Raw genomic sequence first — 10,639 nt, 5'->3', positions numbered from 1 at the left:
CCAAGGTTCGATCGATCAAACTTCCTCCAGTGCGAAAAAGTTAAAATTCCATCTCATTGAAAGTTGTCCTTTATCCAATCATTAGGGAATATTGTGTGCACGACCCCAGCTCATTTTGGGTGTCATTTTGACTTACCTATATAAGGATAAGGATTGCTTTTTACAAAAGAGCCAACATTATTTTCATATCATCTCTTGGAGAGCAAGCTTAGAGGAGGAGGAGGCTAGAGACACCATAGGAGTTCTTCATCAATAAGGAGCAGATTTCAACCATGGAATTAGCCCTTGAGGGTTGGAGCATCATCACCATGAGTGGCTAGACATCCTCTTGGGGCTAGAGTTAGCCCCAAGCATGCTTTCTATATCTTAATCTTATGTATTATTGAGGGATCAATGTTGTAATTGATGTTTTGACACTTTGATATATATAGATCTTGTTTATTCAATGATTTATGTAGTTTAATGCTTCCAATTGGTCATTTCATTCTATCAATATGTCTATGTATACTAGAATAGATGTTCACGTGCTTGTTTCTAGATTTTGTGTTATTGATGCATATCTATGTGTATTGATGCTATAGATTTGGAGATTGTCAAAACATAGTGCTTAAAGGAATGCTCTTGTGATTCTCTTAATGGTTCATGCTTATCTCTTGATGGATTGTGCATCTCCCCTAGTTTATTTTCATGATAGTAGTGTAGATGTAGTGTAGTTGTAATGTAGTGTTAAATGGGAGGATAATCTATGCTTGTTGTTTGATGATCCAAGGTTTTGAATGCAAGTAGCATATGTCTTTATCCTTGTGTTATATTTGGATTGTGAGCTTAATGAAAGGATTAATGACTTGTTTTGATTTATTGTGCCTTTCACATATTGTTTAGACAATATATGCTTCGTTGCTTAGATATATTGTGCCTTTCACATGATGTTTAGACAATACATGCTTAACTAGCCATCCTTGCTTGTTGAATCAACCAAACACACACACACACCAATATTGCAACACACCATTTACCCTCATTAATCACTTGTCAATGATATAGAAATGCATTACTTGGTGGTGATCTCTAAACCCCAAGATCTCTATCTCTCTCTTAATTACTCTTAATTGCACTCTTTTGCTATTACTTAGTTTAATTTAGTTGCTATTTAATCAACCAACATAATTTAGTTGCTCTTTAATCAACCAACCAACCAATTATTTGATCACTTAACCGACTAGCCCTAATTGTGATTCCACGACATTGCTCGATCCTCATAATCCCTTAGGACGATCCCTTCTTACTCATACTATATAGTATAGGTGTTAAGCGGTTTATAAATTTAATTATGATGCCCACTTGACACTAGTCTCCAAACTCAAAGTGTTGTGCATCCCAATGTGCACACGTTCGGGTAAGCATCAATCATCCTTGATTATCATTATTATTATTATTTTAATGATAACTTACTTTTTTGTGTTCCAAAAATTGGTGGAAGAATTATGTGTACTTCTTCATAGGGAGACTTGACAAGAATTATGTGTAACCTGGCTTGAATGCAAGAAGGAAATGCTCTAAGACACCATCAACTATCTCTTTAAATAAGTGACCTGACCAGCTTAGCCGAGTATCTTTCTAGGTATATAAAGTTAATGTCATTATGTCTTTGGATTTTGGGCAACCAGCCAAATGTAAAATTACACTTCTAAATTGCATTCATATACATAACTAAGCTGTAACCTTAACACCACCGTGTGGAAGTATGAGTATTTTTGCTAAAGAGGTTCACCCGAACACAACCCAAGACAATATAAAAAATAAATAGAAAATGGAGATGAAAAAATAATGATAAAGGACAACAAAGCTGAATACAAAATAGCAAAAAGGAACTGAAAACAGTAAGACTAAAGTCTCCGTTTGTTTTGAAATTTATTTATTATTATTATTATTTTTTTGGTGTTTGGTCGTTCTACAACAACTAAAATTATTTTACGGGGTAAAAGAATTTCCGTAAACATTAAAAAATGACTTACCGAGAAAACTTTCGTAAAATGATTTTCGTTCCAAATTTGATCAACCTTGGATGCTTCCACTCTTCGTCTAACATCTCCTCTCTCTCTTCACACCACATACCAATTTCTCTCTCTTTCACGCCAAAGATGGCGACTCTCTCTCTCAATTCACACCATAGACGTCATCGTCGCTGTGAAACCCTAGTTTCTTTCCTATTCTAAATTCTAACTCATCAAAAATTGTTCTTGATTTTTAGTGGCCACAATGCTGTAAACGTCGACAAATCGAAGATAGTAATATTCGGAGGTCTAGTCCACATGAAATTTCTCATCGACATTACTTTATACGATATTGGTTTTTCTGGTTTATTCTATTCTTTGTTATTTATTTTCTCAGTGGAACTGGAAAGGTTATTATTAGATTCTGATTAATGTTTGAATTTAATAATTTCATTCTCTGATGTTATTTATCCAAAAGTTATTGTTCTATTATTTCTGAATGTTCTCTACTATTAATTTATTGTTAATTTATTTCTATTTTCCTAATTTCATTTTTATTTTTATTTATTTATTTATATTTTTTTTACACCAACAAAAGCTATATCATTCAAAAGGAGAGATGAAGCTTGAAGAAACTTTTACCAGATGCTCGGCTAAAAGAGCCTTTTTGCTCACCAAATGAGCCACACCATTTCTTTTTTTAGGAATCCAAGTGAGGGAAGAGCCCGGATAAACTGAAAGAAGAAAATAAATGTCCTCAAAGACCACCAAGAGACACTCCATAGTAGGCTGAAGACGCTGCACAGACTGACAGTCCCCTTCAACCACAACATTATGATATTGTTAGTCCTTCAACAATAGAAGAGAAGCTCTTAACACTAGACCCTCAGTCAATGAAGGGCAACTAACATTTTGGAAAAAAGCTAAAGTAATCTTAATTGGCTGGCCTAAATGGTTCCTTAAGATCATACCCCCACCACAAGTCCTGGAAAAGGAATTGAAAGTAGTGTCGAAGTTATGTTTGAGAAGACCCTCAGTAGGGTCACTCCGCACTTCAAAAGGAAGCTGGGGTGGAGGAGAGGGGAAAAAGAGAAGACTATTCTTCCTAGAGACTTCCATAAATTCGTTGGAGTCTATGATAGCCCTGTCGCTCCCCGATTTTTCCGCCCCCTTCTTCCCAGGGGTAGGAAGAACCCCACTCCGGCTTAACCCACAGGTTGGGAGGTCAAGCTATCATTTTTTGGCATTTATATACGATGGGTGTGATTTGGAGGTGAATTGAATTGATATGGTCAAATTTAGAGATTTTAAGGAGTCGCCACCTAACATTGAGTTTTGGTGTGTTAGGTCACCAAAGATTGGGAAGAATTTGGATTGAATTTTGGGGCCCTGGATGAGTCGAGGTTTCCTTCACCAAAGATCGGATTCGGGGGTTTATTTACGCTTGGGGAAGGTGTTAGGCACCCCAAGACGCCGATACTAAGTACAATTATTGTGAGGACCTGTCCCTTTTTCATTTTTTAGTATTTTCTTTTCTATTTTTTTTTTTTTTTTTTTTGGGATCGAGTCTGGTCAGATAAGATCGAGTCAAGTGCTTGGGAGTAGTTCCCGACACTTGTTTTATTTCATACTTGTGTGTTTGACCCTCATGTCAAATCGGATTTATGTTGTACTTATTATACTTTGTCTTTTGGTGTTTGGGGGTATTTGTGTGATTTCATTTGGTTGGCATTCCCATTTTTGGGGGTCTTCATGCGAATATCTTTTGGAGGTATTTTCATTTAGGGATTTTAGTGCGATTATATTTTGGAGATATTTTTATTTTGGGGTTTTAGTGCGATTATCTTGTGAAGATATTTTTATTTTGAGGCAAAAATGCAATTATTTTTTGAAATATTTTTCATGGGGGGACTTTTGTGCAATTAATGAACGTTTAGGACAATGTGTCTTATTTTGGTTAGGATGCTTGCCGGGATTCTTTTCAGTCTTTCTTTGAGCCACGAACTCTAAGAAATGTTCTTCGACTTTTTCCCCCGTTTTAGGTTTTTGACCCCGGAAGTCGCCGTGTGGGTCTGGGACGGATTGTGGGGTACGAGATTCATTTTTTGATGCCATTTTTTTTTTGTTGTTCATTATTTTGGCCGCTAGTGTTTTTACATTTACGGTTTCTATTCGTTTGAGCATGTTTTGACAATTTTTACTTTTTGGGGTCGCGTGAGGCATGTTCGGGTGATATTTTTGAAAAGTACAAAAAAGAGAGGAGAAAGCAAGAAATTAGATTTCTCTCCCTCTTGGCCGAATTTTTCTTTCTTTTTAGAACTTGTTCTTCTCTCCTCCTTTTGGTTTTCCATCTTTGAGATTCGGCCTTTGCCGTAGGAGGGTTTTTTGATGGCCTTGGTATAACCTTACTTTTAATCCGATTAAATTTCCGTTTTGTCCGTTTTTAAGTTTTGGAGTTGAGCTTGGGTTTGGATTTGGGTGATGCTGTAAGAGGGTTTATTGTTCTCTTCGTTGTTCCCGACAAAACTCCGAAGTATCATCGCTTTAATAAGTGCTGAAATATGCATATTTCAACCATAATCTTGGGTATAATAGAACATTTATCTATCTTTACTTTCTCACTTTAGTCTTATTTTGTTTTGTTTCCAATTTTAGGTTTATAAGGTTGAATAGAGCTAAATCAGATGTCTTAAAGCCTTGGGAAGGTCAAACGAAGTCTTGGCGAGGAATGGGAGCAAAAGAAGGCTGAGTTGAAAAGTTAAGATACTCGATCGATCAAACCTTATCTCTGAATGATCAAGACTTATGATCGATCGAAGCCTTATCTTAGATCAATCGAGCTATTGGCCTTATTCGGATTCAATCTCCAACAACCTCGATTAATCAAGCAATATCCCAGATCGATCGAGCACTTTATCCTTATCCGAAGTAAATATCTTCAACAACCTTGATCGATCGAGCCAAGACTCCGATCGATCGAGCAGGCCTGATAGCTGTGAAAATTAGAATTTAATCTTTGATTCAAAGGGGGCTCAGGGGGCAATCAAGCAGGTGTCCTTTTATACGTGGTCTGACCATTTTGGGATCATAAGAGTCACCTATAAATAGAAGATTAAGCCTATTTTTGTAAGGTTGGACATTAGGGAATTTGGGGGCTAAGGAGAATTGTAGATCTACTCTCTCTTTCTAAGGTTTCTCTCAAGGAAAAAGAAGAAGAAGAAGAGGAACCCAAGCTTGGAGATGGATTGTGAGACTATCATGATGACATCTACCTTCTCCATAAGTGGCTAGTTCTTCACTTAGGGCTTGAATGAGCCCTAAGCTTGTGTAATTAAATATTTTATCTTTCAATTTTGGGGATTAAGAATTGTAATTAGTGCTTGGTCTTGTGAATTCAAACTTGGTTATACCAAAGTTTATATTGATAATTCTTTCAATTGATTTTCTTTGTTGATTACATGTTATCTTATGTGTGATTAATTGAGAATTGATCTCTACATTAAGTACTTTTTGTAATTGTGCTTAATGATGGCCATGAATGATTTTTATTGGATACAATTGCTCTAAGTCTGATGAATTATGCTTAGTCTTGACAGGTTGTGCTACACCTTAGAGTAATTGTAGTTAGGTAGACAAGTGATGCATGAATTTGATAGTTCATACTTATTCATTACAATTTGTATTATCTTCTTGAATATTGATGTGTGCGTGTAGCCACATCCCTATTACAACGTGTTTTCCCCATTAATTGAAGGCATTTGGTATAACTGCATGAGTTTAGTGGTGTAATCCATGCCCTAAGGCTCTCTCTCTCTCATTTTAATATCTTAATCCAAGTTTGCCTTAGTTCAATTAATTTGCATGCTTTCACATTGAGTTAATTATTAGTTTAATCAAAACAAACACTATTTTTTCAATCTCACGCTCATTGATGTTGAATTAAATTCCAAGCCAATAATTCCAGTGGATGATCCCTACTCACTATATTAGCGTATAGTTGTTTACTGGCTTTACAAATTTAAAAGTTGATGTCCCATTTGCCACCTATAAACACATATTTTGATTGACACACTTGGATCGACATCAAGTTTTGGCACCGTTGCCGGGGATTGACATTCTATTGGAATTGAATTTAATATTAGTGCTCATTTGATTGCTAGTAGGATTCATTTCCTACCATTTTCTTATTATTGTTTCCATTGCAATTAGGTACTTGATTGAAAGAGAAGCAAGCTTTGGGATCACAGCATTATGCTTTAGACCTTTTATGAGCGTATCTTGAACTCTTATTATGCATTTCTCTTAGCTTGATTATAGGATAGTCCTTGTTGAGGCTAGCAATTGCTTTAAATTATTGTTCAAGCATAGGTCCTTGTCGAGGACATTTTAAATTTTTCATTGTTGAATTGAGGAGAACGAGATTAATGAATGTGGATGTTTTAGTGGTGAAGTTGTTGTGATTGTATTGTTGTGTGCTTGTTATGTATGTGTGGAAGAAGATCTCTTCATAATCCTCTCGTTCCTTGATGCGTGTTAACGCGTGCTTAATAATAAAACCACATTAGCTATAACACAAATTCCTAAGAAAGTGGTTAAGTAGGGGTATCGATCCACTAAAATTGCGAAGCTTATGGTAATCAAGTTTCAAAGATTAATTTCACTTGTTAATGTCACAAAAGATGGTTGATTTGTTTGTTTGTCGTTTGCATAAAGATTAAAATAAACTAAATTGAATTTAAAGAACAATTAAAGGGAGGCTAGGGAATTGAGTTTACCATGACCTCGTAATCATGCATACTTGTAAGTAACTTGGGGATACAACTACGCGCGATGTGTAAAGTGTATAAATATAAAATAACTACAACAATTTTCAAGAAGAACATGTAATTTAAGACTAAGCATAACCCTTCTGCGGTTGGCATGGCTCATCCACCTAAACTAGGGTGTGGTATGAGGCATCTTCCCTAGGCATGGCCTATCAAAATCTTAAAATTACAAGCTTAGCACATGAAATCAATCCTCTAGCATGGACTATCTTTGGTTGGCATAGACCATCTACCTAACTACATTAATCTAAGGGTGTAGCATGTTCCATCTTCTCTTGGCATAATCTATTTAAATTCATGTATAACATGCCAATAATCCCATTTCACGAATATAAATTCTCATTGTCACATATGAAAATATTAAGTGTATAAATATATAATCATGCTTTCTAGGACAAGAATTACATGTTGTATATACCTATATATATATATATATATATATATATATATATATATATATTCTGCCCAGATTGTATACCAATTTAAATGTAAACAAAACACAAATTGAATTATACATGACATCTTTATTCATGAAACTTCATCACATATAAGAGTTTTCCCCAAATTACATTATAAAAGACTACATAATTACTTAATCAAGACTACCTCAATCTCTTAGAAGAGGATTTAACTCATTCTGGTGATGGTAGGAACTCCGATAGTTGAAGAGGAAGACTCCACCTTTGATTCCATGGCACCCTCAAACCAAGAACACTCAAGAATCCTATCTATTTCTCATTTTTTCTCTCAAAAAATAATATATGATATTGTATATATGAGAGATCCATATACAAGTGTATATAACCTCTTTATGGTAGAATCAGTTAAAAAATTCATTAAACTTGTGCATTCAAGTGAGGAGGAGAGAGATAAGTAATTGAAATTTCTTTTGAATTTCAAATATGGGAAATTGCGTCCGGACGCCGGAAAGTGTGTCCGGACGATGGGTGTTTAAGTCTTTATGGTGCGCGCGCGCAACACTGGCTCGCGGGGCTGTGGCATCGGGCGTGTAATACTCCTAATTTTAAAAGGATAGTCTCAGTATTTATTTAATTATTTTATTTGCATTTTTTGATTATTTAATTGATTATTTGTTTATATGTTTAAATGTGTTTTGTGAATTGATTATTTGATTAAGTGTTTAAATGTGTTTTGTGAGCTTATTTAATTTTAAATAATTTAATTGAATTATTTGTTACCTGATGATGTGTAATTTAAAAGTTAGGATTTAAATATTTATTTTTTGTCTTATATTTAAAGTAGTTGAACTTGGATAATAGTAATGGGCCAACTAATTGGGTCCCATGGATTACTTGGATAGGAGGAGTAATGGGTATGGATAATTACCCATGGATACTGTGCATATATATATATGGTTATTTTGTTTATTAATTATTATTAGAAGTTATTATTTTATTTTTAGTAACTTAAGTATATATATATTAAAGTATTATGTACATGTTTAGTGTATTGTAAATATATACAAACTATATATATATTTATAATATATATATATACGGATATATTCAAGGATGAAAATGTGTAATACTAATTAAGGTATATACTGCACAGTTAGTTATTATACCTTTACTACTATAATTTATATTTTTGTTTATTCAATTGTTATATTAATAACTTTTAGGAGTCAAACTTGTCCTTTAGTATTAGTTTATAAGTATATTAGGTTAGTTGCTTTAGGTCTGTACGTAGGTCTTGTGTTATAATAGAATTAAGATGTTTATTTATTATTATTATATATATAGATAGGTTAAGTCTGTGGCGTGGGTATTGAATACAAACAAAGTAGAAGAAAAAAAACATAACAGATCAAAGGGCAGCGCGAGAACCAAAGAGAAAAGAAAATGAAAAAGTAAGAGAAAGAAGGAAGAGAAAAGAGGAAAAAGGAGGTTATGATTTTTAATCAAACAAATCTATAAGGCAAGTTCTATTTCTTCTCTTTCCCTTTGATTCATAATCTATACATACTAGATTAGTTCCAGGAATTTAATTAAATAAATTAAATATAATTGCATGAATAAAAATCTAAAATTACTGTTCATGTGATTATAATTGGGTTTGTGTTGATTTTTCCATGTTTATAAAATCTGAAATTACTGTTCATGTGATTATAATTGGGTTTGTGTTGATTTTATCATGTTTATAAAATCTAAAAATTACTGTTCATGTGTTTGAATTAAATATTGTTAAAATTAATCTAATTAATTATGAGATAATAAACTGATATGTGTAGTTTTGATTAATGGATCTGTATTAAATATTTTATTGATTTGAATAGATTTATTGCGGACTGGAGTGCATGATTTAAAATGCACATGCTAAGTATGAAATTTAATCTATTTAAAAAGATTAAATTAATGGTTGAATATGTTAGGATTAAATTATTATTATTATTATTATTATTATTATTATTATTATTTCTTCTTTAATTGTTTGGATTTAAATGAATTTAATCAGATTATGGATGGGTACAATTTAATTGAGATGCATGTTAATTTCTTATGATGAAAATTAAATGCATGTTATTTAGAATTATTATTTTTACTCAAATTAAACGCAAAGGATGTATAACATGATTTATACCATGTTTATTTGGATGATTAGATGTCAATGTACTATTTGCATCATCTTTGGGATTTGAAACCTTTATTTGGTTATATTGTGGATAAATGCACCATTATGGGATGGGGGCATATTAGGGACGGATTAACTTATGAGTTAAGTCCTACCTATTTAAATTTATAAGGGAATGGATTAACTGACGAGTTAAGTCCTACTTATAATCATGTCAGGTCAGCAAAATAGTTGGATGACATACTTGGTTTACTTGTATGTTTTGGGTAGGATGGGTTTATATATGTATAGATATATGCCATGATATGAGCTTGAGTTTCAAGATCGATGGTTAGGGAGCGTGTATGCAATGGGATGCGTAGCTGGATTATGATGCTTAATGGTGTACCCTGTTAGGTTTAGGCACTCACGCCCACTTCATGTGCATTTTTGCATGTTGCTTACTAGTCAGGTTGAGACCGCCTTGTAGTCCGATGAGAGTCTTTTAGTGTGTATCTATATATATATATATATATATATATATATATATACATACAGATTACGTAGCTATTGTTGAGTTGACTAGGATATATATGTTTATCGAAGTTTGGACTGTACTAGAGTAGAACTTGTTTGTTGGCCTGACCCACTATTATTTTTCAGGTGTTCATCAGTTTCAGATTTTGAGGTTGTTCGTACTGAGCAAAGACAGTCATTCACTCTTCTAACTCTACGTAGGATTCTCGTGCATTTTTTAGTTATTGGATTTATTTTATTTCAGTTATTTCAGTTTGGATTTGAGTAGGGGTCCACACGATGAATTCTCGAGTTGTAATGGTATCAGAGGATTGAATAAGTTATTTTGGAGAATTATTTATTTATTAAATTTGAGGATTTATTATTTAGTTCCCTTCAGTATATTATTTATTTATTTCTTTATTATTCTTTTTGTTTTCAAATGCTTGTTTTTAATATTAATTGTTTGATATCATTCGGTTCTATGGTCGGACTTGATCACCCATGGCTCTAGAATCGAAGGGTATCATAGTTGGTATCAGAGCACTCCAGGTTCAAGTGTCTCTAGGGATATATCGTTTTAAGACTTCCGGGTAACGTTTTCTTTTATTTAGAGCCTAAGTTTAGAATTCATTGTATTCTTTTACGGTCCGCTTAAATTTTATTAATGTCTGTCTTTCTCTAACAGAATGGTTAACGCTAGAAGAGGACAGAACATGCAAGGAAACAGGC

The sequence above is a fragment of the Cornus florida genome, unplaced genomic scaffold, assembly GCF_030987335.1.
Source record: "Cornus florida cultivar Cherokee Brave unplaced genomic scaffold, ASM3098733v1 CherokeeBrave_3.0.0_Hap2_Chr03, whole genome shotgun sequence".
Lineage (NCBI taxonomy): Eukaryota > Viridiplantae > Streptophyta > Magnoliopsida > Cornales > Cornaceae > Cornus > Cornus florida.
This window is presented reverse-complemented; position numbering follows the sequence as displayed.